At 40.0% G+C, this 24,678-nt stretch overlaps 1 non-coding gene across 1 annotated transcript; it reads left to right on the top strand.

The window, feature by feature from the left end:
* Positions 1-8,238: 8,238 nt before the first annotated feature.
* On the top strand, positions 8,239-8,376 carry LOC114818132. Its single transcript, XR_003765953.1, has one exon. It is a non-coding gene; the product is annotated as a small nucleolar RNA SNORA7 (small nucleolar RNA).
* Positions 8,377-24,678: the final 16,302 nt, after the last annotated feature.

The raw sequence follows: 24,678 nt of genomic DNA, 5'->3' as shown, positions 1-24,678 counted from the left end.
TTTCATTTTTACACTATGATTTGATAATTACACATACAATTTCTTTAGAGAGTGAAAATGCTTTAATTCATGGCTTTTACCTTTTGCTTATAAACAAATTGAATATACATTCAAAATTTAATACTCTAGTTGTGTTTGAATCCTTATTTTCTGTTATAGTTTTTTAAGCCTATTTATATTGGGCCACTTTATTTTTATCTGGAAATCTCAAATTAAATAGCTATAAATTTGGCAGATCAAAATAAAATCCAATTCAATTTCAGCCACTGAGGGGGATATCATTTGCTTTGTCTAACTTACTTCTGATTCAGATAACAGAAGCTGTGTTAGAAAAGCAAAATACTACAATGAAATGCTGTTATAGCATTTCACTAAAGAGAATTTTCTGTTACTCCATAAAAATTGAATAGAAATGTGCCTACTTCTTAAGAATGGAAGTACTTATTATGTTTCAATATACTATATTCTGAGGCTGGAATAATCGAAATTAGCCAGGAAGGAGAGAGAGTTTTCCTAATCCAGGTACCTTATTCACTGTTGCTATGCCATATTACTTTCCTGTTCACACCCTGGATTCCACTTCAGCATGTTCTCCCATGACACTCAACAAGAATTCCATATACAGACAAAATGGCCTGTGCTAGTTAATCTGAAAAATCTGGTTAAATTCTAACATATAGAAAGGAACAATACTGATTCATCCCTTTATACAGGAAGGGAGGGGGACGACAGTCTTGGAAGTCATAACGAGAAGGTCAAAGAACCCCAGGTTCATGATTCCCCAAACAGTGATCTTGCCACTGGTCCACCACAGTCATTTTGAATGAAGCTCTTCTGGCACTTTGCATAGTTTTGTTTTTGTTTTTGTGGTGATGTATGCCATTAACATTATTTTAAAAGACTAGAAACTGAAGCATAGTTACAATAATGATGATGGTATTTGTTAAGCACTTACTATGTGTCAAGCACTGTTCTAAGTGTTATGGTAGTTTCAAGCTAAATGGGTTGGACACAGGCCCTGTCCCAAATGGGTCCAATAGTCTTAATTCTCATTTTACATATGAGGTTACTGAGGCCCAGAGAAGTGAAGTGACTTGCCCAAAATCACACAGCAGACACATGGCAGAGAAAGAGGCAGGTCCTTCTGACTCTGAGGCCCATGCTCTATCCACTAGACAATACTGCTTTTTATATTACTTGCCCTCAGACACTCACAGTAGAGGAGGGGCAAAATCTCAACCCTTCTGTCTTCCAATCCTCTGTTAAACATATTTTTATGGTCTTTTACCCTTTTGGTTACTACTACTATTTGGGCATATTCTCACCTCCGATACAGTAGTGGTAATTCTTAGGACAGCACACCATTGAGAAAGAGGAAGTTTCAGGGAGAGACAGGAAACCTGACACAAGCAGCTCAAGCTGTAAAATGTGAGACAATTGGGTAGCTTCTGTTTCAAGTAGTTATATACTACAAAGAACCACCTTATTTTTTGTTTAATTAAACATGCAATGACTAGGTTGATTTGCAGCACACAATAATACATGTCTCCAACGTGTTAATATCTACCCAGTATTATAGAAGCATTTTCAGTGAGCACACATTAAAGCTATACGGCCATGTTCCTTTCATAATGCTTTCAATTTGGAAAAGAAAATGTATTTAAGATGCCCATGGTGTCCCATAGACAGTGGACCTCAGTAACCCCATGGCTTTGGAAAAATCTTATTGAAATGAATACTCTTTGGTTATACAGTTCATTCCAACAAGCCATATCATAGAAGCCAGTGCCTTGATTGTGCTGATGACTAACATCCATTGTGCAAAGAGTTTAATTACATACTGTGGTTCAGATCCTATTTTGTCAGGCAGTCATTCATCCAGAAAAGAATGTTGTAGAAAGCGGTCAAAATGTGAAAGAAATTTAATGCACATGATATTTATCCCAAAAAACAGTGATTAGTTTTCAAAGAAAAGGTCTGAACATTTTAACTACCAACTTGTAGAGCACTGAAAATGCAGCTAAAGACCAGTGCTGATGTAGTTTTCTAAAAACACAACTTTAACTTATCTGCCTTTTTTGGTACTTTTGAATTGGAAAAGTTACACCAGGTATCCCATTCCCCTCATCCCAACCCCACGGAACCCTTGAAAAGATTAATTTTACCATTTGGGTTAGATGGGTATCCATTTATAGAGTATCTCTTAAATTCCCCTCTTTAGAATACACCCACACACACTGCTTCACTTTGACACTATATACAGTAAAATCATACCTGTGCAGGTGAATGTGGCACAAAAAGACTGAGGTATATCTGACACTACCTACTCAAGGGGAACACATAATAGTCTCTTCTTGAGGCCTATTTCCATTTTCAAAACTTCTTCATGATAACTCAATTTTTGAACAACTTTTACCATCCCTGACTGATGTCTGCTAGGTTATTCACTGCTATGATGGTTTCCCAGCCTAATGAACTGGAAAAGTGTCCTGATTGACTGTAAGAGTAACCTTAGTCCAGATCACTCACTGCATCCTCAAACATGGTGGCATAGAAGTGGCTAAACAGAATGGGACCTCCTATTCAGTCCTGCCCAACTTTGCCAGTGATGGGGAAAGAATCAGACAGAGAGCATTTCACTATGATATAACTGATCATACCATTATAAAATAACCTAAGGATCTAGGTGGACTTTATGGAAATGCCAAAATTGCTGAGCAATTGTAAGAAACTTGGTCGACTATGATGCTATCAAAACCAGGTACTTGGACTAGTCACAATTGGTCTAGTGGAAAGAGCATGGTTGTGGGAGAAACAGTTCTGCCACTTAACTGCTGTGTGATCTTGGGCAAATCACTTAACTTCTCTGTGTCTGATTTACCTCAACTATAAAATTAGAATTAAGACTATGGGGATATGGATTGTGTCCAACCTGCTATTCATTCAATCGTATTTATTGAGCACTTACTGTGTACAGTGCACTGTACTAAGCACTTGGAAAGTACAATTCAAATCTTATACCTATCCAGAAATTAATAAGCACTTAAATGTCATATAAAAAGATCATTGTATTGCTCTGTGTGATGATCCCATCTTGAAGTGATAAGGGTGGTTTCATTTGTATTCTACAGTGGTATCATAATTTTGTATTTGAGGCCTGCAGCCTCATTAGTAATAAGTCCTTAGTTTGTTGGTAATCAGTGTACCCTTGGATGTCTTCAGTCTGGGGATACCGGACTGATCATACATTTTTAATATTGATCTTCATGTCCCATTGCAGGATTTTCCAGGTCTCCATTTTGAAATAATCTTGAAAAAAAGAAGCATATTTAAACATTAGCAGGTGGGACATGTGCTAATTATATTCAGAAAGAATGTACTTACAGAGGTAAATGTTAAAAACTATAAAAGCTTATTAAGGGAAGTTCATTTACCCACATCATTGGAGGCCTTTAAAATAATACTATCTAATCAAGATGTTAACAAGCAGGAGGAATGGACAAAATTATATTTGAGATTCCTTTAGTCTGAGGGATTCTATCATTTGAAATATTTCATTTGAAAACTAGGGCATGGTTTCATAGACGGCTCAAGTCCTATTCGGAGCTAGATTGGAAAGGAAAATTCTAATTTAGTTAAAAGTACAAATATAATTATCCAAGGGAATCTGAAAATATTGATGACAAATTTGGTGAATCTTCTATTTTAACATTTTCACTGGAGTCTGAATGTTCTACTGAAATAAGAGAGGCTTGTGAAAGGGGGATGAAATACTCATAACGAATAGGTTTGGTACCTAAGGATGATAATAGTGATCACACATCAGGAGGATGGCAGAGAGACACCTCTAAGCTCTGACTTTTCAAAAGAGCTTTCTCGACTCATTATCCATATGTGCATTATCATTACAGATAAAGGATAGCTACAAGAACATGTGTTGTCTGGCAAGGTCACATTAATGCTTTCAGATCACGCATCTCATACTTATTTGGGAGACAGAGACTAGAACAGCAGAACCATCTCCTTAACACAGAAAGATAAGAAAATATAAGGGTCAGTAAGGACTAGACTAGGAAACAAAGCATAACTGAGAGCACCAAAAGAGCAGGAATCAGTGAGACATCTATTTATCCCAGGTTTTAAAAAAATATCTAAGAAAAATGTATCTTTTGGTCATTGAAACTATCCTACAAATGTCCTAGTAATATTTCCAGTTAAGTACCAAGGAAATTTTAGCAGCTGGAATGAACCAAAACTTGCAAAACTGTACTGCAAAAAGATATTGCAGTTTTTCATATTATCGTACAATCTTTATACTTCCTATTTTTCCCAAGTTTATGTAGCCATGAATTCCCCAATAAAGCCACCATCAGGGAAAATTCATTACAATAGCTCTTTCTCTCATAGAGTGCATCATTAAAATCTTTAAGATGCTCCAGTCAGACAACCGCTGCCACCACAAAGAACGAAAAATTGTCCAGAAAGTTGAATAGGGATCATGGCACATACTACAAAAAAGCATGGCTTTTCTAATCAACATACTTGTGGCTTTATACCGGGAAGCCGGGTCTTATTTGTTGAGATAGAGCTAAAATGTTTTTATGAAACTTCTGGTTTCCTTACTAAAGCTACAAAATGTTTCTTTTAAGTAACTGGATAAAATATGGAGAATATACTTCGGTCAAAAACATTTTTACTTGAATTACCTGGAAAATTGCCTAAATCCCACCCTTTATTATGCATGTATAGACAATGTTTGCATTTATAAGTCTCAGAAGTTAGACTTTGCTGTAAAAGCTCCAGTCCCAATAGACTGAGGAATTTGGCAGACATTTATGAATTTTTGACACTTTATTTTTAATCTATGCATAATTCATTTAAATACATCATTTTGTTCCTACATGACATGATTCCTAAAAGGCAAACTTTTCAGAAATTGTATTTGATTTTTTTTCCCTCTTTAACTTAAAACCAAGTCTTCCATCCTGGCGCAAGAATAGTCAAAAGACAGAAGCACACTGTGGGCAGAGCTTCCTTGAAGAACTATTCACTACAGATGGCTTAATCAAAACTCAGGTAGGGTGGGGAGTCAAGATGACTTCCCTGAAATTTTTGTCTGGGACTTTGGGGCCAGCTGGACATATAAAAATCAAAAGAGCATATGATTTGAAACCCAAATGACTAATTTTCTTCTCTCCATAATGGTCCCAAACAATTCATTTCTAACTTTTCAATCTGTGTAACACTAACTGGAAGCCAACAGATGGTGGTACTATTACAGATAGGAAATGAATAATAAAGCCACTGATGCTGAACTCTGAGTTCTTTGCTCATATGTGCCTTTTCTATTGAGAAAGCTTCTAAAGCCTTCCCCACACCCTTGAGCTTATCTACACAAATCCCCAGATGTCCAAACTTCCAGTGTAAGCAGTTTACAGGAACAATACTGAGTAAACAAAATTGGGGAAAAAAATGACAATTGTATGTTTGACAAATATTTTCATGCCTAAGAGAAGGGAATTTAAATCAGAGAAAATGATGGAGAGACATTTAATGCATCTGAAAAGGGGATCAATTAAAGATGAAAGAAAGTTAAGGCTGTATGTACTAGGACAAGCTCAAGCCAGTGATCCAAGCAGGATGCCAGCTACATTCATTCAATTGTATTTATTGAGTGCTGTACTAAGAGGTTGGAAAGTACAATTTGGCAAAAAATAGAGACAATACCTGCCCAACAACAGGCTCACAGTCTAGAATATTTTAATGTACCCAAGACAAATGAAATTGAGCATCAGAGCAATGGGAACAAAGATTAAGTGCTATATTTTTTAAATCTATCTTTTTGAAAGAATTGCTTCAAATATCATTATTGTTTATTGTACTTGTTAAGTGCTATCTTGCTGCCAAGTGTTGGTGAAAGATGCAAGGACAGTGAATCAGACCTTTTGCACTCTAAGGAGGTGAGAGAAAGTGGGAATAGAATAACTGTTTAAAATTAGTAAAATCAACATTTTGATAAAAAATGACCCCCCCCCAGAAAAAGCTGTACGTCACCACACTATTCTACTCAGGGCCACCTTTGGTCCAAAGTTAGAACCTTCCCAGTGTTTGAGTGGTTGGAATGAATGAGGCTTCTTTCTGACAGGTTGGAAGGAAGGAGGAGTTTGGAAAGTTGTGGGTGCAGTTGCAGCCACTTTCTATTTGCTGCACTCCTGCAGGAGAGAGCATCTCTATGGTAATGGGCAGTGGAAAGGGAGAAGATGTTGTTATTTCAGACTCCAGAATGCCAATGGCAGGGAACTTGGGACTGGATGGTTTCAGCTCTCAGGAGTCAAATAAATTCTTCAAAGACCTTGGGTATTGAGCTGCTAAGCAAATGGTCTCAGCCATAGTACAGCTTATCTTGATGTCCTGGTAAATTAATTCTTCTCAGATTTTAAGTAGGTAGATAATATTCCAAAGTTCACATCAAGTGTCAGAATAAGTCAAATTCAAATCAGCTTAATTTCTAATGGGATATGGGGGCCCTTTAAAGCTCTTCAAACTTCCAAACTATTTGACTTAGCTAAATTTTGTTTTTATTTACTACATGCAGGATCTGAGAAATAAGCAAGATAATTTAATTATGCTTAAATCTCTTAAAAAATCCTAGGATCTTAACCCCGCTACCAGGACTGCTAGCATTGGCTTGAACTGGATCCTCTTCCAAGAGCATCAGGATATCATTCATGACTAGAATCATTTCCCTGGAGAATGACATTTTCAAGTGTCTATCACATGATATATACAGTACACAGATAGTCTGAGGGAGCCTATCAAATATAAAAACAAACACTTAAGCAAAACATTTTTTGCTCGGAAGTCTAAGGATTCCCTCATGTAAAGCATGCACCAAAGGGAAAACACCTCTTAAATGTTATTTTAACATGATGTTTTGTATCAATTACGGATTAAAAAAATCAGGAAATTAGAGGATGAAATAACAGTGTACACTCAAAAGAGCTACTTAAAGCCAGATAGTATACCCACTTTTGGGAAGGAGCTAAAAAAAGGAAAGAATGATGCATATATACTACATAAATTACCCAAATATTTCAAGTCATCACTATGGTGTGCATGCAAGATGAGCGCTCTAGGGAACCATTTGCCTCGGCTGAAAAAGCCTACAAATATTGGTGGACGTAGGAACCAAATACGATAGTCATTCTAAGAGACAGAGAGACACATGCACACACTGGGTTATGCAGGAAGAGTAAGATCCTGCACAGTTTGGAAAACTTTTAACTTGACCTGATTTGGCCTTGTTTTAATGTGAATAGCCCTAGACCACTGTAACAAAGTCCAAGATCAGATCAGAGCAACATCATCACCCGTGATGGATCCATACCATATATGTGCTATGGGTGTGTCTATGTCTGATTGCTCCAGAACCCCACAAGATAACTGCAGGTGTGAAACCACGGCACGTATATGACAGGAACCTCCCCATTTGCTCCCCATTTAGAACAATAAGTTTCCTAAATAGGATTTTCTGGATATTGTTTGTGCTCATTGTCTGGGTTCCCACTTTGGCCTGCTCCAATTTTGCTCAAGAGGAGGTTGGGAGTGGTGTAAGATGAGATATAGGAACAGAGATAAAGAGAGAGACTGCATCACAAGAGACATAGGGAGAAAGATAGAAACCAAAATAAGTAGATGCAAAGAAACAGAATATGTAAAGAAATATAAGAGAAAATGGAGAATCAATAAAGTTATTTGCTGATGGTATTTGTTATGCACTTACTATGGGTCAAGTACCATTCTAAGCTTTGGACTAGATGTAATTTAATCAGATCAGACATGGACTCTCCCCCAAATGGAGCTCACAGTCTAAGTAGGAAGGAGGACAGGTATTTAATCCCCATTTTACTGAGCGTGTACTATGTGCATAGTCCTGTTCTGAGTACTTGGGAGAATAAAATACAATAGAGTTGGTAGTTAAAACCCTTGCCATAAAAGAGCTTTCAATCTATCAATCAATAATATTTACTGAGCATGTGTGCAGAGAACTCAATTAAGCACTTAGGAGAGTACAATAGAATGGTAGACCTGATTTCTGCCCTCAAAGAGCTTTCAGAGCCAGGCACAAAGAGAAAGAGATAGATACACACATAGAGTGAGGAACAGAACCTTTAAATAGCACAGAAAAAGAAATACGAACATGCAGAAAAACAAATAAACTGAGGCAAAGTGAGAGAGCCCCTCCCAGGGTCGCACCTGGAGAGGTTTCAGCACTCTACCAGTCTCAACTATGGGAAGGAGAGTCAAGTAGAGACATATCCATTCCATTCCTAGCTTGGCCAGTGGCTAGAGAGTGGAAGGCAATCTGCTCCAAGTCAAAACTCACCTGTGCTGGACAGGAGTGGCATGAGAGAGAGTTGAGGGTGGAGACAAGTTGACTGTGCAGAAGGAGGCAATGGTAAACTACTTTTGAATTTTTATAAAAAAAACTCTATGGATACACTACCAGAATAACTGTGGATGGAGGTGGGGCACTCTGGGAGAGATGTGTTCATGGCATTGCTATGGGTCGAAGACAATGCAACAGCACATGACAACAACTACAACAAAGTGAGAGAGAGAAGGGGAGAGGGAAAGAGAGAGAGAAATTTAAGTCCTGCCAAGTCACAGAGACAAAAAACAAAAAGACATGGTTAGAAAGTCAGGAAGTGGGCAGATGTTCAGAAAATAAAAGAAATAGCAAAACAAAGAAACAGAAATACAAACTGCAGAGAAAGGCTGCAGTAGGGACTTTAATGACAGCAGGGAGGAAAAAAAGTCTGTCACCTAGGGACAAGACACTCAAACCAAAGGAAAAATACAAAGTTCGAGTCAGGAATTAGTAGAGAGACAGAGAAAAACATCTTCTACTACAACCCAACCCACTCATTTCACTTTTCTAACACCAACTGTCTCGCTATACCTTCATCTCATCTCTCTCACTGCCGACTCCTTGCTCAGTCCTCTCTCTGACCTAAAACACCCCATCTGACAGACAACATCCCTCCCCATCTTCAAAGCGCTATTAAAAATCACATTTTCTGAAAGAAGACTTCCCTATTAAGCCCTTACTTCCCTATCTTAGCTTTCTCTTTTGCATCACCGATGAACTTTGGCCTGTTTCCCCTAAAACACTAGTATTCACCCTCACCCCAGCCCCATAGCACTTATGTATATATCTATTAGTAATTTATTTTAATGTCTGTCTAGACCTAGATGAAAGTCACCAAAGGCAGCTTAACAAGGAATAACTCCATCAACAAAAACTGAAAAATATACCCCTTATCTACTACTGGTCACCAAAAAAATTAAAATATTTTGCTTTTTTATGTGAAAAAATACTGCCACTGAATATACATATGTAAATTAATTGCAATGCATTTGATCACATATTTAACGTGTTTAAATATATACATAGATAAATATGACCAGTGTATATTTTTAATTCATTCCCCATTATAGCTTCATAAAATTGAACATCTGTTTTAGTTTATTGGTTTGTAAATTTGGTTTGTATTGTATTGTATTGTACTGTTTGTGTTGTTTGTATTGTATTGTATTGTTTGTATTGGTTTGTAGGAGAAGCAGCGTGGCTCAGTGGAAAGAGCACGGGCTTTGGAGTCAGGGCTCATGAGTTTGAATCCCAGCTCTGCCACTTGTCGGCTGTGTGACTGTGGGCAAGTCACTTAACTTCTCCGTGCCTCAGTTCCCTCATCTGTAAAATGGGGATTAAGACTGTGAGCCCCACGTTGGACAACCTGATTCCCCTATGTCTACCCCAGCGCTTAGAACAGTGCTCGGCACATAGTAAGCGCTTAACAAATACCAACATTATTATTATTATAAATTTTACAAAAGTACAAGTTACACATTAACTTTTTTCTTTACAGAAGACATATACCTTCATTCTTTACATTTTCACTTCATTCTTTACATTTTCACCTTCCTCTTCAGTGTAATTATTTTTCACACTACTCAAGATGTTCTTAGAATCTGAAATACCTCATTCTGACTGAATCTCTTATTGCAGATCAAAATATTTTCAATGGGTCTTGCACATTTCTAGGAAGGCTTTAATTCCTAATGAAGATCTGTTCCTTCCCCGAACAATAACCGAACTCCTCCTTTGATCCCTCTGAACTATCAGAGTTCACATCCTAACCCTTATAGACTGAATAACTTGATTTCTTCTCCCTCAGAATTGTTGATGTCTTTTATTAATTCTGCTTCCTTATCTTTCCAAGTAAACTTTCTGTAGTTTTCTCAGCTTCCTTTCCTCAAGGAAAGGGACTCTGTATAGAGGTCACAATTTCAAGAAGGGGTCATGAATGATATGTTAAGGTGGACTCCAGCAAGCAATAGGACTGACGATTAAAAATTAAAGTTTTGAGAAAGTACCTCTAGTTCTATTCTGTTGCATTTTTGAAGGGTTTTGTTTTTATAAAGGGTGTAAAACCAGCAACTCAGAAAGCACCCTTGGACTTGTTAGAAACTGTTGGTAGCTCTGCTGAGAAAAAGTGAAGTGGGCTATGTAGAGTTAGCCAAAGCTATCTTGAATAATGCCTGAATAACTCTATGAAGCTAATGAGAGCTATACAAGTGCTATCCATTTGTGTAAGTGTTAGGAAAATTTGGAAAGGGAGAGAAAAGTATTTTTTTAATCTAATAATAGGGATACAAATTTGTAATTCAACCAAAGGAAAAAAACCAAAGCAGTATCAAAATATGCGCTCAATTTTTACTGATGGATTTTTTTGGTCATTCCTATTATGATAATCCCTAACTGAAAGAGACAGCCATGTTCATTTACATGCAGTTGGATGTTAGGTCTGGAATTAAAATCCACCAAACTCTATAGAGAAATATGACAGAGGGGACTAAGGTCATTTTCTGAGGACTTACCAGCAGTAAAACGTTTCCTCAATTTCTATTCCTTATGAGGTGTCGACAAATTTTTACACTTCTCAAATGTTTTCAGCTTTTAGTTTAAATCCAGTTTGAACCCACAACCAATTCAAAATTGCAATTCCTTGGTTCTCAAAAAAAGGTGCTGAAAAAGTCAAAGAAAACATTCCAAAACACTTTTATGGCTCATAAAAACATTTTGACAAATTAAAATGAATCAGAAACATATGATTTTTATTACCTCAGAACTACACCCAGGATTAAAATTTAAGGGGAAAAAACTGTTTGGCAAAATGCATTTTGGCATTATCAGGACCTAAACATTTTAAAAAATAGTTTGAGAAATTTCCAAAGCCGAAATACACTTGGGTTTTCACACTCCTTACAATTACTCATGCCTGCATATTCAAGAACTTCCTCAGGAAAATGTGGTCCCAGTACATCCTCCTTCCTTTCCCTGTTACTCATTTCCACCCAAACCTTCATTTTAACCCATTTTCACTGTTGTTGGGGAATTCACATTCCTCAGCAAAATCTTCAGTGGATCTTTACCCTTTGATGTAAACTCTACTAGGACAGAGATAGCATCCTGGATAACCCACGGTATATGCCAAGCATCTAGAGATAAGTAATTAGTCATTAATTGGCAATAACAATTGTGAGCCAAAGTAAACTTTTCCACAAATGAAAATAATCTCTTCCAGAAATTTAAGGTTTCACTTAGTCAGTGTTTTCTGCCAGGCTGTATTAATGTAATGGTACAGAAAGAAAGTATACCCCAGAGGAAGAGAAAATTGTTTTCCTCCCCTAGAAAACCACAGGAGAAAGTATGCAAAGAAGGCATTTCAGTAGTCCTCAAGTTGCTTATTGGTCTGTAACATTTTTCATTCCCCAGCTTTCCTGGGAGATTCATAAATGTCATCATCTCTATATACTAGCTAGGGAAAGTGAGGCACAGAAAAGTTCAGCACCTTGGCCAAAGTCAGATTATCTTCACAGGGTTGAAATTGGCACTTCAAATACAAATCACTCAATCGAATTTGCTGAATACTTACTGTGGGCAGAGCACTGTAGTAAGCACTTCAGAAAGTACAATATAACAGACTCAGTAAACAGGTTCCCTGCCCACTGTGAGGTTACAGTCTAGGGAATGAGCTTGAATGCTCTATCTCTGAGCTTCTCATGACAGATATTCTTTGATAGGCCCCAGTGTGCCCTCATTAATATTTGCTGACTCAAAACCTGATTAACTAGTAGTTGCCCTAGAATTCCCACTGACTTGGCATTATTCACCACAGCTGAACAGCAGACCCTACAGAATGATGTCATAGCTTTGTGCATCCCACAGGTGGAGTTGCTGGAAGTATCAACATTCTGCTTGACAGTCTTTGATCCCTGAACCTACAAACCTGTGCCAATAATGAAAATTGTGAAAATATACCTAGTAGAAATATTGACAAAAGCAATTTAAGTGGGCATGAGGAAGGGTAAAAGAACAGTTATCCAGCCTGCCTTAGACTCTGAAGAGCTTTTTGTGAGGGCCCACCCCTGATCTTCCATGGGTGTCATCTATTATTCCCCTACCAATGACTAACCAAGATGCTCTGTGTTGATTCTGGTTCATTCCTACTGACATGCTAAATTTATTGACAGTCTCAGAGCAGCTTTTATGAGAGATGTTAGAGGTAAAGTGTGATCTGTCCCTATCTCCATTGTGTTTTTCTCTATTAATAATAATAATGTTGGTATTTGTTAAGCGCTTACTATGTGCCTAGCACTGTTCTAAGCGCTGGGGTAGACACAGGGGAATCAGGTTGTCCCACGAGGGGCTCACAGTCTTAATCCTCATTTTACAGTTGAGGTAACTGAGGCACCGAGAAGTTAAGTGACTCGCCCAAAGTCACACAGCTGACAAGCGGCCGAGCCGGGATTTGAACCCATGACCTCTGACTCCAAAACCTGGGCTCTTTCCACTGAGCCACGCTGCTTCTCTATTGTATTCACACGTGCTGTTAGCAGAGAAAATATAATGATTTAACACTGTAATTTTCCTTCATTCATTTCCAGCAAGTTTTAACTATAAGACTGTAACAGGATGAACATAGAGAGCATTTTGTTGTTAACAGTGGTTCGTAATGTTAAGTTGTTTGTTTTCTATTGGCCATTTAAAAAAGGGGACTGATTGAAATTACTCCAGTGCACTACAATGGCTTCCTGGTTGAAACAAGTCCCCAAAATACACTATCTCTTTGTAGTTTCATTCCTATATTGTCTAGCATCATTGTGATTATTCATAATATATTTCATGCCAGCCAGGTGCATAATTATAGCTTTGTGTGATAATAATGTACTCTTTTTGCATACGTAGTAAAGTTATGTAAGTTTTAAGGATTCAGTTTACAGGTGAAAGAGACATTTTTCTATTGGAAGTTCCCCTGATGAACATTTATTGAAAGCATATTTTCAAAATACTTTGTGTTATGTCCTTTTTTAAGGGTCAAGTTTTCACAGAGCACTTTAGTAATTATGATTACAATAGATTATATTATTGTCTAGTGCCATCCTTTTGCCAAGTCACATCACAAAACATATGTGGCTTATGTAAAATTGCTGAAGCAAGAACATTTATTCAGAAATAGATTTAGACTCTGGGCTCAGCTCACATTTTGAATGCTGATTCTAACTCTGACCTACTCTGAAAAGAACTGAACTTTTAAAGAATCCTGTGTAATTACCATAATATTTCCAAACCAAAGACGGCTGATGTAATGTAACACAAGTGGGCTGGATTAAATCGACAAAGGCAAAGAAACCTGAATTTAGACTTTTACTTTGTCCTCAACATTTCATGTTGTATCTTAAAATTCCACTGTTTTGTTCTGAACTTAAATATGCTCTGTTTTTCAGTGAAGGAGATTACTGAGACTTTTGTGATCCAGCTAAGTGCCCAAATGGGTTTCTGAGTACATTTATATATACTGTTCACTGCCACCCATGCACCTGGATGTGTACTCTTTATTCACCCTACTCTCAGCTCCACAAAACATAGGTATTTATCCATAATTTAGTTTAATGTTTGCCCCTGTAGACTTTAAGCTCATTATGGGCAGAGAGCCTGCTGTCATATATTATACTGTCTTTTTCCAAGCTCTCTGCATACAGTAAATGTTCTGTAAATATGATTGATATATGCATACATACACAAAATTTAACCAACTACATGAGCTGAAGTACTCAGTCTTCACTTATACTGAGTTTATTTTAATTCTTTGTTTTTGATCATGGTATTTATTATTTTAAGCACTGAGGTAGATATAATGTTATCTGATCAGACTCAGTCACCGACCCACTTGGGGCTCACAGTTTAAGAGGGATGACAGATGTTTCAATCCCATTTTGCAAATGAGGAAATTAAGGCATAGATAAATTAAGGGGTGTTGCCCAAATTCAAACGGCAAGCAAGGGGCAGAATCAGGACTAAAACTCAGATCTACTCATTTCCAGTTGATACTCTTTCCATAAGGTCAAACTCCTTTTATGTCTCCCTTCATATCTGTTTTTCTCTATTACTTCTTCTCTTATCCTGAAATTCCCTGAAATAGCTAAGCCTATTTGTTGCTCATGAGTATTTATGTGTTCTTGTTTTGTCTTCTGAGCATTTGTCTCCCGAGCATTAAAACAAGTTTTCACTGAGGTCTCTCTTTCTTTTGATAAAATGATGCTGTGCATGTTTCCACAGGTAGGTGACCCTGTGTTTTTGAAGGAAGGCTAGTTGTATAAATTGAGGTCACAATTTGTGATTTTATGTGGGCGTGGTGAATGTGAGGGGAAAGGTTATCTCTATGTAAATATAGGCATGGAGGAAGACAGAAGTGGGGAAATGTTTGCAGGATGTCAGACTGAAAATATTAGTTAGGACCCTTCATTTTGAAAAGTTGAGGGTTAAGAGAAAACATGATTAAGTTTATAAAATCATGAAAGATATGGACAGACTGAATATAGAGTTGTTGCCAAATAGACAAGGGGTGCCTATTTATTGCAGCTTGAAAGTAGGCAGGTTCAGGACAAATACAAAGAAATACTTTTTCACTGTGGTAGTAAGCATGTAAAATTTTCACCACAATTGTACAGGCAATATTTATTAACCAATCAGTAGTATTTATTAAACATCCAGTAAGTGCCCATCACTGTACTAATGTTGGTATTTGTTAAGCGCTTATTGTGTGCCAAGCACTGTTCTAAGCGCTGGGGTAGACATAGGGGAATCAGGTTGTCCCACGTGGGGCTCACAGTCTTAATCCCCATTTTACAGATGAGGGAACTGAGGCACAGAGAAGTTAAGTGACTTGCCCATAGTCACACAGCCGACAAGTGGCAGAGCTGGGATTCGAACTCATGAGCCCTGACTCCAAAGCCCGTGCTCTTTCCACTGAGCCACGCTGCTTCTCCTAAGCACTTGTACTAAGCAACCAGACACCCATTCTCATCCCTCTATTAGTTTACAATCTAATAGGGCAGAAAGAGCAATTATATTTAAATAGTGTGAGCAACAGAAGAACAAAGGTACAGTAGTAATAATATAAATGGTAAGAAGAACTAGGTAAATAATCAAATAGACAACTAAATATACATACAGACGTATTTGCTCAGGATAGAAATAAAATACATAGGTGCCAAGGGCAGCTCCTGGTTTGACATGACTAGGGCAACTGGGAATTAAGGAAGAATGATTAATTACTCCCTGTCAATGGCAAAAGAGATGTAAATGAAAATATAAATATTCTCATAGTATACTATTTCCCTGATCTCTAATCTATTTTAATACATGTCTATCCCTGGATACTGTACACTTTGTTGCATTGTTCTCTCCCAAGTGCTTTGTACAGTGCTTTGCACATAAAAACCATTCAATAAATGTCATCGACAGTCTGATTGAAGAGGAAGAAGCTTTATTTCAAAAAAAAAGTGTCAGCATTAAAATTCATGGATAACAGCTTTTTTTTTTTGACAATTTCATTTGGCAAGAATTCAGCCTACTCAATTTTAGTGGTAGTGAAGATCTGAAGCAGAGTATCCTAGTGGATAGAATACAGACCTGGGAGTCAGAAAGACCAGGGTTCTAATTTGGGCTTTGCCACATGTCTGCTTTGTGACCTTGGACATGCCACTTAACTTCTCTCTGCCTCAGTTACTTCATCTGAAAAATGGGGTTATGATTGTTAGTCCTGTGTGTGACAGGGACTATGTCCAACCTGATTAGCTTGTATCCACCCCAGCATTTACTGCAGTGCCTTGCACTTTGTAAGTGCTTAACAAATACCATTATAAAAATAACTTAACATGATGAGGGTGACCAGAAACTACCCAAAAGCCAGGGAACTGTGATACTATATTAGTTGACATCACTCTCAGGCATTTTTCGGCTGTGTATTTTCTGGGCAAGATTTCCTACCAATTTAAGCCCTAGTTCCACTATTAAGAGAGCTACCTTTTTATGTGATGTACATGAGCGAATGCGTGCAGATCTGTTTAATACATTGTGCTGGGCATCCAGGGGGGCTCTTCAATCCCAAATCAATATGGGTATAGTATACTTTATGAAGCAATTACTATCTTTTTTTTTTATATTGGGTTTCCCTTTTAACCCAATGGAAATGTCTATTTTTCTGAAAAAATCAATAACAGTGAAGTTGAATCATTCATCTGTGTTATGGAGAGAAATAAGAAGAAAGAAAATTGCCTAATGACCTGTGGTGATAACTGCCATTATGTATTTGGGCTAGAGTAAGATTGAGCTGCAGGGAGGAGATGTAGCCCAGATGAGTGCTAAAAGTGTTGAAAATTCAAAATTCAACTGAACAGAGGATTTTAACGATATTTAGACACTTTAGGGAATCACATGGCTTTTCTCTAGAAGTATAAATATTTTCAGAGCATAAAGTTAAAAATAGGACCTTATCTTTCTTTTAAAGATGACTCAATTCCACTAAGAGACCTGCTCTTTATGTATGCCTTGGTTAACTTTTTTTTTTATTTTATTTTAAATGTGATTGGTAACTGGGGTCAAAAGACAGATAAGATGCTTGTGGATATTTAACCAAAGAAAAGCATTTGCTTGGGAAATATGATTGCCCAGTCTTTTAAGTCTTACTAGAAAACATGGACAACATCCAATGTTAGTGGTCAATGACACATACCAGTTCACAATCGGGCCCCCTATTCTTCTGTATCTACTTAGACACCTCCACTTGGATATACATAATAACAAAAGTGGTATTTCTTAAGCTCTATGTGTCAAGCACTTTTTTAAGCATTGGTGTAATCAGTTTGGGTACAGTCACTGACCCACATAGGGCTCACAGTTTCATTCCCCATTTTACAGATGAGGTAACTGAGGCCCAGAGAAGTGAAATGACTTGCCCAAAGTCACAAAGCAAACATGTGGTGGAGCTGGGAATAGAACTCAGATTCTCCAACTCCCAGGCCCGTGTTTTTTCCCTTAAGACCTTTTGCTTGTCATGTACGTGTTCAGACTAATTGCTAAGCTGCCCTGGACAATGATTTCACTGGTGACTGTGCATTACACATACAGCATCCTTTACAGTACACTGCAACCTGAATAAAGTGTTCTAAGGAGTTGAAACACTAAACCTTTTTGGGTGGAGTTAGTTTAATTTGGGATCTTCTGGGTGCTGTACCCAGAGCATGACCTGTGCATGGGTTGGTTCCATGAAGGAAGATATGGAAGAAAAGATATGTGATATGTGTTTGTGTGTGAATACACACACACACACACCACATATACAGTACAGCTGCTTTGAAAACACTTAATCCAGGTGATACCACACTTGTTAGGATGACCCTCTACCTGGACAATAAGATATTCTACCAATTGTCTATTGAGCTGCAATGAAATAGTTTGAAGGAGAAGTAATCTACCCATGACACACTCCAAAAGCATGAAGGTCTGTGTGTAATTGTATTTGTATTTGAATTGTATTTGAAACTTTATGGGTACCAATGAAACAAGGTTTTTAGCAAATATTTTTACGCATTATTCTCTTCAGAAACCCAAGAAATGAAAGAATATTAAACACTATAGAGAGGACTACACTAAGGAAAATTCTTTTAAAACCAAATCAGTTGATGGCTTCAGAAAAGCTAGGCACTTATTTTAGGAGTGTTAAATGGAACAAATCATTGCCACAAGTCTGTCTAAATTATAGCTTGACGATCTTACATAACAGTGAGTTTGGCTTAGAGTCCTGTGGGATAGTCATATGAATATAGAGTCTCCTTTAAGGAGGATTGCAATGTGGTCAAAGCAGCATACGTTCCTTAGTTTGGTAGCAGTAAACAACATATATTGCAGCAGAGACAAGAGAAGAGAGTCCTGAAAGCAAGAGACGAGCAGAGTGTAAATGAAGTCTTAGAAAGAGTTGGGAAGACACCAAAGAGAAAAAGAGAAGTAAAGAGAGGAAAGATGCTTTGTAGCAATCTACTAATGGTATGGAGCAAAGGGTAGAGACATCCAAGAGAATTTCATTGGCCACTGAAAGTAGAATAGGGAGCAGGAGAAGAGGGAAAGTTTTAGTTTTATTTATTCATAAATCAATCCATACTATTTATTGCACACCTGTATTGATACGTAAGACACTATACAAAGAGGTTAGGAGAGTGCAACTGAGTTAGAAGACAATTTATGCATTCAAGAAGTTTACAATCCAGTGGTAGCAGGGGGGGAGGTGGGGACAGGCGGGAGGAGTAGATACAAAATAAATTTATGCAGAGCAGAATAAAGGGAATGGCAGGGTGGAAGTGTGGGTATGTATACTAATATGAAAGTTTACATGTACACATAGCTGAGAGTGCATACGTAAGGTAATGTCACAAATGTCCTGAGACGGGAGCTAGGACAATATGACTTGGAGAAAAGAAAAATTAAGTGGGGAAGGCTTCCTGCATTCTGTAGCATTATCAAGGGAAAGCTACTGCCTGGGGGATTTGAAAGAGAGGGAGTTATAGGCAGGAAAAGGGCATCACCAAGGGGTCAGAGATGGGAAAGACATAAGCAAGGTACTGTGACTAGACTTGGTTTCTAGTCCTGGTTCCTCCACTTTCCCAAAACTATTTCCACCGATGACAAAAATCTTATCACCAGCACCTTCTGGGGAGTATTGGTGAATTGGTCTGTAAGGAGCCATGGAGAAAGTTGGAGGAGGTTTATATGGAGGCAAAAGAAGTAGATTGTTTACTCAAGGCATATTAAAATAAATGGCAGAAGAGATGCAAGAGGCCCTTTGCAGAGTTAAATTTGGAACAGCATTATGCATCCGGGAAAAGACCTTCATGGAATTGGTGCCAAACAAAAATGTTTTCTAGCACATCCCTGAACTTTGAAAAGTAGCCACCAGGATTAAAGGTCTACAGAATAACTTGCCACAAAATAGAAAGGAGGTGATTCAATTGCATAATTTGATAGAAACACAAAAATTAGGGTATATGCCCCTTTTAACCTCTGCATATTTTCCTTATAGGACCTACCACACAGAAGAATCCTAAACCATGTTACAGACAGTAAACTCTTCAGGTTTCATCAATGCTTTTAAAACTTCTGTCTGCGGATGCCCAGTGGTCCATTTATTATTTAGTAGATCTTTGAGATTATTGCTTATTCTGGAAGGGCAACATTTCTGAGTGGATGAGTCACTGTTAGTTAATTTCTAGCCCTGAAAGACAACACACTGGTGACTGAAGGCTGTTATACCATGTATTCTGTCTCAACCTTCATCTCCTCACTGCTTGAGGGAATAAAGTCTGGAAATGATGATCTGATTTAGTCTTGGTGTAAGTTTCCTTGTTGTTTCTTCCCACCCAATCTCTGCATGTCAGGAGTTGTTTCTAATTCAGCGATGCAATGTGTGAGGGCTGCAGCCATGTTTACCTTCCCAGGACCCCACAGCAGTGACTGATGTTCCATGACCACAGGATGGATTTTTCTAATTTCCTTCAGCAGAATTTAACCTTTGCTTGCAGTTTGCACCAAGCTTATAAATTTCTGAGGCTTCATTCCTTCATTCAATCCTTTACTAATCGGTTTGAAAGTGGTGACATTGCTATCCTCTTCTTATGTACTGATAGGTGTAGTAGTATTTAAGTGTGTATTGTGTGCAGAACACTAAACTAAGCACTGGGACAGAATCTAGGTGGAAATTAATCATGGTCCCCATCCCTTGGGGGGCTCAGAAACTAAATGTTCATTCTCTGAGAGCACACAGGATAAGAGCTTCCAGATATATTCTGCTGGATTTTTCCTTTCACCAGAGTGACACTTGTTGAAGAGGAGCATGTGCTGACAGTCTGGCATTGTGTGAATGGTAGCTGGAACTGTCAGTTTTCCCATGTGCATACTCTGCACACAGAGAAAGCCATAGGTATATGAAGAAAGCAGGAGGAGTGCTTGCATGGAGGAAGTGTACTCTCCAATATTCTACCTCTCTGGAATAGGCAAATAGTGATTTACCCTTCTGCTTTCAAGCTATGACCACCGTTGGAACATAAAAGGGTACTTGTAGTTGCCCTATCCCTCTGGTGACTTCTTTAATCTCTTCTCCAGCATCCTTCGGTCCTGTGCCAGAATGTAATGGGGGCTTCCGGGTTCAGAAGTTTATCCACACTTTGGCACAGATCAATTGTGTTTTTGCTTTTGATTTAATTTTCTAGGCTCTTTAAGAATACAGGAAAGTAAATAAAATAATAGTGTCAAGTCAAAGCTCTATCATGAAGCTCATTATAGTGTGAGGAACATAATTCAAATGACTTACGATTCCCATTGGAAGGGGTATTAGATATTGAACTCTTGACAGATTGAGAAATAGATAACTTTCTGATATCTAGTCATTCCCTATTCTAAAACAAAAACCTCCCTGGACCCACAGCTCCCTCTAGTTTTAGCTCCATCTCCCTCCTACCATTCCTCTCCAAACTCCCTGAGTTAATTGTCTACACCCACTGTTTCCACTTTCTCTCCTCCAATTCTCTCATCGATCCCTTGCCATCTGGCTTCCACCCCCTGCACTCCACAGAAACTGCCATTCTGAAGTGACCAATGACCTTCATCCAGACCATTCCAGTGGCCTCTCAATCCTAACCCTCCTAGATCTCTCTAGAGGAGCTGCTAGAGGAGCAGCATGGCTCAGGGGAAAGAGCATGAGCTTGGGAGTCAGAAGTTGTGGGTTCTAATTCCAGTTCCATCATTTGCCAGCTAAGTGATTTGGGCAAATCACTAACTTCTCTGTGCCTGCTACCTCATCTGTAAAATGGATATTAAGACAGTGAGCCCCACGTGGGACAATGTGATTATCTTCTATTTCCCCCAGTGCCTAAAACAGTGCTTGGCACATAGTAAGCGCTTAACAAATCCATCATCATTTCCCACTGCCTTCGACACTGTAGACCACCCTCTTCTCCTAGAAACACCATCTAACCTTGACTTAACTGCCACTGTCCTTTCTTGGTTCTCCTCATTTCTCTGGCCACTCATTCTCAGTCTCTTTCACTGGTCCCTCCTTTCTCTCCCACCCTCTAACTGTGGTAGTTCCTCAAGTCTCTATTTCCACCCATGGCTTCAACTAACACCTCTCCAGCCCCGACCTCTCAATCTCTGCAGTTTCCCATTTCCTCTACCTTCAGGACATTTCTATTTGGATGTCCTTCCAATTCCTCTAACCTAAAATGCTCCAAACAAAACTTAGCTTCCCACCCAAACCTTCTCCTTCCCCTGACATCACCATCCTCTCCTTCTCACAAGTCCCTAAACTTGCCATATCATTGACATCTCTCTCATTCAACCTGCGTATTCAGTGTGTCACTAATCCTGTTAGTTCTACCTTTATGGCTTCTGTAGAATCTGCTCCTTCCTCTCCACCTAAACTGCTACCACACTTCTGCAAGCATTTAGCATATCCTGCTTCAGCTACAGTATCAAACTTTCCACTGACCTCCCTGTTTTTAACATCTCCCCCATCCAGTCCATACTTCATTATGCTGTCCAGATCATTCTCCTTCTAAAGTAAATGTACAATTCTGCACTTCTGTCTCCTAACCAAAACCTCCAATAGTTGTCCATTCATTTCCAAATCAAACAGAAACCCCTCACCATCAGCATCAAGGCAATCATCTTTCACCCTCCTTCCTAGCCTTTCTGCTCTTCCACTACCACCCATCCTACACATTTTCCTCCTCTAACGTGAACTTATTATGTACTTCTATCTTGTCTCTCTTGCTGTCACCCCCTTGCTAATATCCTGTCTGGAACTCCCTCCTCCTTGATATCCGAAAGAATAGCCTCTCTTCACCTTCAAAGCCCTACTGAAATCATAACTTCTCCAAAAAGCCTTTCTTGACCTTACTCTTATCTCTCCACTCTTTTCTCCTTCCATTCTACCGTCACCTATGCCCTTGGATATTCATCCCACTCTCACTACACTTAACCTTATATTTTCCTGCTTCCCCTATGTCACTACCATAAATGTCTGTTTCCCTCCAATAGATTGTAAACTGCTTGAGGGCCAGGACCATATCTACCAACTCTAATGTAATGTATTCTCCCAAATGCTTAAAACAGTATTCTGCTCACGATAAGTATGCAATAAATCCATTGGTTGATTGATCTGCATTTCTATTGGCTGTTGACATCTATTAAGTTCTTTTTCCCTACTCCCAGAATATTAAAAGCTTTTCCAAGTAAGCAGTGACCTTACCTTAGCTGCCGCCTACGGCCGCCACCCACCCCGGACAACCTCAGGGCCCCCCCGCCGCCACAGGGTTATTTGGTCATGAGCTCTGGGACTCTCTGGGCCGCTGGCCGCTTGACTTGGAGTCTGATCGGGTAGGGTCGGCTCGTCCCCCGACCCTGGTCATCGCCTGCTTATTAACACTATTGTAGTGTGCCTTACTGTAGCATGTTGCTATATTTGCGATCTCGCTTTTTATTGTTTATTGTTGTCAGATTTTGAATTTGATCAGGTCACCCCTTAATCGAGTCTACCCCCGACCCTGATCATCACCCCTTTTATTAACACGACTATATTGTATCATACTGTATCATGTTGCTATATTAGCACCACTGTATTGTATCATATTGTATCATGTTGCTATATTACCGATTTCGTTTATTACTGTTTATTGTTGTCAGTGCTGCCACCCACCTCTCTGGCCTCTCCATGTCCCTCCTCCCTCCCTCCCCCCTCCCGCCCCTTCCTATCCTCCCCTTCCCCTTCCCCTCTCTCGCTCAGCTCTTTCCCGCTCTCTCCTCTGTCTCCTCCCCCCCCTCCCGCCCTAGAACCCCACTTTACCAGCGCTACCCCTCTTCCCCCTCCCCCTACTCTTCCCCCCACCAAACCCCCCCTTCACCCCCTCCCCCCTTCTCTCTTCCACACCCATGCCCCATCCCAGTCCTCTTGTCCCACCGCCACCCCTCATCCCCCTCTCCTCGTCCAGGGCCCCGCCACCTCCTTCCCATCCAAACCCTCCCCTCCCCCCGCCCTTCCCCCCCTCCTCCCCTTGCACCCACAGCTACTTTCAAGTGTGGCCTCTGGAACCCCCGCTCTATTACAGGCAAGCTACCTTTCATCCATGACCTTTTCCTCTCCCGCTCTCTCCTCCTCCTCGCCCTTTCGGAAACGTGGCTCTCTCCCGAAGACACGGTCTCCGCCGCCGCTCTCTCCGGCGGAGGCCTCTCCTTCTCCCACTCCCCCAGACTCACCGGTAAGGGAGGAGGCGTCGGCTTCCTCCTCTCGCCCCGATGCCGCTTCCGCACTATCCCTCCTCCCCCCTCCCTCTCCTTCCCCTCCTTCGGAGCCCATATCATTCGCCTCTACCACCCACTCCAGTTACTTGTCGCCGTCATCTACCGCCCTCCCGGTCCCACCTCCGACTTCTTCAACCACCTTGACCCCTTTCTCACCTTCCTCCTCTCCTTCTCTCTGCCCACTCTGATCCTTGGAGACTTCAACATCCATACGGATGTACCCGACGACTCCTCTGCCGCCCGCCTGCTATCCCTCCTCGACTCTGCCGACCTCCTCCTCCACCATACCGCGCCCACTCACCGACTCGGTCACACCCTCGATCTCGTCATCTCCTACCGCTGCACTATCTCCTCACTCACCAACTCTGAAATCCCTCTCTCTGACCATAACCTTCTCACCTGCCTCATCTCTCACACTCCCTCCCCCTGCAAATCTTCGCTACTGCCCCACAGAGACCTCCGCTCTCTCGATCCCATCCGTCTTTCCAATAGCATCTCGCCTCACCTTGCCGCCCTGTCCTCTCTTCCCACTCTCAACGAGCGGGTCTCCGCTCTCAACTCCACCCTCTCTACTCATCTCGACTCTCTCGCCCCCCTTTCCCTCCGCCGCTCTCGCTCCACTAACCCACAGCCCTGGATCACCTCCTCCGTCTGCCTCCTACGCTCCTATGCTCGAGCTGCTGAGCGCTGCTGGCGAAAGTCCAAGCACCAAGCCGACCTCACACACTTCAAATTTATCCTTTCCTGCCTTAACTCTGCCCTCTCCTCCGCCAGGCAAAGCTTCTTCTCCTCCCTCATCGACACCCATGCCCGTCACCCCCGCCGATTGTTCCGGACCTTTAACTCTCTCCTTAGGCCCCCTGTTCCTCCCCCTCCCCCATCTCTCACCCCTAATGATCTGGCCACCTATTTCCTCACGAAAA

This window comes from Ornithorhynchus anatinus, chromosome 17, assembly GCF_004115215.2.
Source record: "Ornithorhynchus anatinus isolate Pmale09 chromosome 17, mOrnAna1.pri.v4, whole genome shotgun sequence".
Taxonomy (NCBI): domain Eukaryota; kingdom Metazoa; phylum Chordata; class Mammalia; order Monotremata; family Ornithorhynchidae; genus Ornithorhynchus; species Ornithorhynchus anatinus.
This window is presented reverse-complemented; position numbering and strand designations above follow the sequence as displayed.